Consider the following 5,578-nt stretch of genomic DNA (forward strand, 5'->3'; position numbering starts at 1 on the left):
GAAGTCCCTAGAACAGGAAAAATAAATGGCTCCATATTATAAGTCATTCACTGAGTACCAGCCCCATGAATTAAAATGGTCCCAACCAAAATACACCATTATCATGCAATTTTGTAATATCAGAAATAGGGAGAAAAGTTTTCACAGGGAAAAAAGAAAAGACACCAAAACATCAGATTGTGTGATTGTAGAATTCAAGCATTACAGGAAAAAAAATCTAAAATATTTCTGATGAAATTTTTAAAAGTTCTTTACAAAGACTTAAAAATTTAGAAAATTACAAATTTTCAGAACATCTGTATTTGTAAGTCTTGGACATAGGCATATGCCTCCCTATGTATATCAAGATTCTTTTTCATGATATGAAGCAAGGTGTTATATAGTTGTTTTAGCGAGTATGTGTGTGTATGGAATGCTTCATGAATTTGCATGTCATCTTTTTGTGGGGCATGCTAATCTCTGTATCATTCCAATTTTAGTATATGTACTGCTGAAGCAAGTACACATTTAGGATTTTGATTAATATAAATACTAGTAACTAAAATAATCAGAAATAGTTGCAAATAGTGATCACATATTACTTCAGTAGGAGAGTCAACAAATCTTTCTAAATCGCTAAGTACCTTGTGTTTGACCTAAGGATGCTAGAAAGTAAAATGTTGATGTATTGACCATTATTTAAGCATTAGATGTTTAGAAAATATTAAGCATTTTAATTTTTAAAAAGGTAAATTGTGGAAATTTACTATTTTGATCACTGCAGCAAATGATAATGACTGGGTATCATCCCTGATAATCATTAGTTTTTACATAACAATGAAATATAGTTACCAAAGAACAGCTGTTATAAAAAGCAAAACTTGAATAAAGGTATTTAGCATTTTATCCCTTGATTCATTCCTATGTTAGGCAATCTTAGTACCAGTGTGCCAGAAAATTTAGCCTCTACATTTCCAAAAAAACATTTTGATAGGCACTGTGGATATTCTGGTTTGTGTTCCTTCTCAAAGAAAGTCATCTCTCCCCTTTCCTTCTATTTTACATTGCATGGTAGGCTCCTTGGTAGCAGGGAATGAAGGGGAGAAATATGTTTTTTTGCTATTTATATAGAAGAGGCTTTCATAAACACTGTTTCTATGGCCATAGTGCCTGTGCTTGTGCTGGTGATGTGTGTTAACCTCATCAACCTTTAATCCTTAACTGTACTATAGGAGGTTATTGAGATTTCTTTTTATAACCTCATGAAAGAGATTTTTGAAGAAGGAATAATTTTTATTTACTGCATGCAGCACAGCCCAGTAAATAAACTGTACTTAGATATAGTTTATTGTATAAAGAAGAACTCTATCCAGAGCAAAGATAACTACATTTGTATGCTCAGCACTAATCCCTCATGCTTTTTGTATTTGTGCCAAAGTACTTTTGGTAATATTAATTGAAAGGGAACCACATGGTATTTTAAATAGAGTCATGGGAGTTTGTCCCATTATACAGCTGAGTAACTATACAAAACATCCATCAGTACTGACCACAACATTGAATATTGTATCATGGCATCAAACCAAGACATTACGTTTATCTAATCATTGACTTCACATTTATCTCAATCTATTTCAAGACCAGAAATGAAATGCTTGCTGCAAAATTACATTTCCAGCAATTTCTGATAAAGGAAGGAGCTGAATTTTGAATGGAGCAGTTGTTTTCTAAATGGATTTTTAAGACATGGTATATTGGGTCTTGAGTTCATTGATTTGTACTGGACCAAAAGGCACAGGTTGAAAGGGGACATCTCTCCAGTAGAAGAGAGAGTTGGAAGATTGCTTGTTCCCTGAATCAGAGGCCTCAAGGCAAATTTAAAAACCTACTCACACAGCAAATTTCTTTTGATTCTTTAAAATAAAATCGCAAAACTCTATAAGCAGAGTGACATCTTATATCTTTTGGGACATTTTAAAGAGAAAAATACATTACTTCAGTAGATAGGTTAAAGAACTGGAAATAGGATATAGGACCTTTCACCCTTGTATTACCATTTGATGACTGACACCCAGGTTTAAAGTGATCATAATTCTTTTCATTCTGTTTCACTGTGGTCATTTAAGGAGTAGTCATAAGATTTTCATTGAGATAGAAACCCTTGGATTCCTGGATAGGAGTCTATCTTAGGTCATTTAATATAATTTCCAAACCTGTAAGGCTATGCTAGTTGTTAGAATATATTGACTTATCACAAACCAGAATAAAAGGCAACATTCTCCCCAGCTTAGCATTTCAATTTTATTACTGAAGCATGCAAATGTAAAGCCTTAAATTGTTTTATCCCCAGCTAAAATAACTACAGATTCTCTTTCCATTAACTAAATCAAATCCATTTTTAATGCCATTGAACTATTTGCTTCAGTATTATCCTGTGGAAATAAATTGCATTAATAAAAACAAAGCTTAATTCTTATCTCTAAATCCACTGTCTTCCTCATCCTTTTAGCAGACAAAAGTAAGAAGGCAAATAAGAATATAGAGATAGCATTTTCTCTTCCATTTTCATAATTTGGGTAGTTATATTTCTCCACTATTACGGCCAATAAGGTTTTTGGTTTTGGTTAAGTGCTTCCTTTTGGAATTTAATTTTAAAACATCTATCAACATAAAGCATCCATACAAATCAGTGGCATGGAAATTCCAAGATATTTTGAAGAGAACCTGAGAGGTTCTTGTGTGGTCAATAACCAGTCATCCCTGTCTTGCTTTCAGATTATTGAATTCAGGGAATGGTTGTATTACAGAAATATCTTATCAAGGCAGCTTGGTTTTAAGAGCCTCAGATGGGACTGTCCAGTGATCAGTTCTTTTATTCAGTGAATACCTTTTATTCAAAGAATCAGGCTATGAACTCCTCTGGTACAGAGAATTGTTTTATTTTTCTTGAGGAAGGCTATTCAGTTCAGTTCAGTTGCTCAGTCGTGTCCAACGCTTTGCGACCCTATGAATTGCAGCATGCCAGGCCTCCCTGTCCATCACCAACTCCCAGAGCTTGCTCAAACTCATGTCCATCAAGTCAGGGATGCCATCTAACCATCTCATCCTCTGTCATCCCCTTCTCCTCCTGCCCTCAATCTTTCCCAGCATCAGGTTCTTTTCAAATGAGTCAGCTCTTCTCATCAAGTAGCCAAAGTATTTGAAGTTTCAGCTTCAACATCAGTCCTTCCAATGAACACCCAGGACTGATCTCCTTTAGGATGGACTGGTTGGATCTTGAAGGCTATTAGAAAAGTGCTAAAACAAACAAAACTAAAATCTTGCTGTGTTCTCCCTGTGAATAAATCCAGGGTTATTTATTTGATTTTGAATTCAAGATGCCATGGTTCAAAAAGTGTGTTGTTTTTTTTTTCCTTCTATTTCTCTCTCCAAATTATAGAGAAACTTGCTGGCTTTAAAATGGAAAATGAATTATTATTGGCCATTTCAGATTTGTAAATAATCCACTCAAAGGCTTACAGACCGATGTCATGCAAATTCCAAGCTATTTTGAAGAGAACCTGAGAGGTGTTATTTTAATAATTTATAATGGAAACTAATGGGATGATATATTCAAAATGAGCCTAAGCCTCTCATTTCTTCAGTCTCCAGTATTCGGACCTTCTCTCCCTCCTTACCTTCCTTATTCTCTTTCTTCTCTCTCTCTCCCTCATTCTCTTTCATGTCTAAAAGGCAATCAGCATATTATACTTTTAACTTTTCCATTTTTGCTTCAGTTTTGGAAAGAGACTATATGATAGATATCCTACAGAATGTGAAAGTAGAATTTAAATATATGGCATTACAAGCAGGTTGATGTCAATAAATTATATAGCTGAAGAGCCTAAGCTCATAACAAATTAGATTACTGTGATGATTTGAATTTCATATTTAATGGTAGAGTTTGAAACTAGTAAAATTTGTAAAGATCATACTTTAATTGATGTAATGATTTCAGTGTGTAATTCATTATTTTACATTCTTTCATCAAATCTGCATCTCAAAAGACAGTCTATATCTATGGAAAATATTATTAATGTTAAATATAAAATCAGATTATCAGAGACTACATTGTATAATATGAAGCCACCTAAATGATAACTAGTAATGTACTCTATGCACTCTTCTTCAGTTTTGACTGAGATTTTATAGGATTGTAAAAATATTAATGTCACCTGCAGATAAATATATGGAAACTTATTTTTAGTATGTTCCAGATGTGGAGTTACTTTTGTGGTGTTCTTTGTTTTAGAATTTTGTTCTTATTTAAATGAGTTTAGCTCTTAGCTGTTTTCACTCTGCCTTAAATTATCCATGATATTGGCTCATCCATATTTTATGTTGTACAAAACAAATCAATGACAATTTACACCCACTCACCTGTGCCTCAAAATTAGGATAGTTACTTTTGTGGCTTATACATCACCATACATTGTCTCTGTTTAAAGCTTTTTCCTCAACACGTTAATTTCATGGATGAGCTCAGTATCATATCCTTGCTTCCCATTACACACACACTTGGATATGAACTGTCCAGTCATAAAATTACACAATCTCACGAGGTATTTGTGTGTGCTGCATAATTTACTGAACAACTTAGGGAATGGTAACGACATCCCTCACATTGTCTGTTTCTTACTAAATAATAGCTTTTCGGGGCAGTCCTAAGATGGCGGAGGAATAGGAGGGGGAGACCACTTTCTCCCTCACAAATTCCTCAAAAGAACATTTCAACGCTGAGCAAACTCCACAAAACAACTTCTGAATGCTGGCAGAGGACATCAGGCACCCAGAAAAGCAGATCATTCCCTTCAAAAACAGGTAGGAAAAAATATAAAAGATGAAAAAAGAGACAAAGGAGGTGGGGAGGGAGCTCCATCCCAGGAAGGGAATCCCGTCCCGGGAAGGGAATTTTAAGAAGAGAGGTTTCCAAACACCTCGGCAGGGAAACACTCTCCCTGCCGAATCTGTGGCAAGCCTTGGAAGCACAGAGGGCAGCATAACAGGAAGGAAAAATAAATAATTAAAACCAACAGATTACAAGCCCAACAGTAACTCCCCCAGCGGAAAAGCAGCACAGACGCCTGCATCCGCCACTAACAAGTGGGGGCAGGGCAGGGAGGTACGGGAGACGCAGGCTGCATTGCTTTGTAAGACTCGGGCAGGAATGCCCCACGCGTAACCAGAACTTGGGCTAGCAAACCAGACTGGAATAGCTACCATGCAAAAAGCTCGAACATAAGACACCTCCAGGACCGTGCACAGAACAAAGGACGGAACGGAAATAGCTGGCTGCAGACCATCCCCTGCCGGATATAGGCAGCCAGAGCCATAAGGGCTGGAAAGGGGCAATCGCAGCCCTGAAGAGACTTAACCTACCAAACTGCAAGCAGGCTTCTTTGCTAAGATTTCTGGGGGTGCTGGACAGTCACCCTCTACCTCACAAGGGGTGCCAGTGGTACACCCAGAAAACTGAGCAGCAGCAATAGGAAAGGCGACAAGTCGCAGTGACCGCGTTTGCCAAACACCTGAGATACTTGGACCTGGGCACAAAACGCAG

General features: G+C 36.6%; 1 non-coding gene across 1 annotated transcript; it reads right to left on the minus strand.

Moving 5' to 3' along the window:
• Positions 1-401: 401 nt before the first annotated feature.
• LOC138424068 (U6 spliceosomal RNA) lies at positions 402-503 on the minus strand. Its single transcript, XR_011250635.1, has one exon. It is a non-coding gene; the product is annotated as a U6 spliceosomal RNA (small nuclear RNA).
• Positions 504-5,578: the final 5,075 nt, after the last annotated feature.

This window comes from Ovis canadensis, chromosome 18, assembly GCF_042477335.2.
Source record: "Ovis canadensis isolate MfBH-ARS-UI-01 breed Bighorn chromosome 18, ARS-UI_OviCan_v2, whole genome shotgun sequence".
In the NCBI taxonomy this organism is placed as follows: Eukaryota; Metazoa; Chordata; class Mammalia; order Artiodactyla; family Bovidae; genus Ovis; species Ovis canadensis.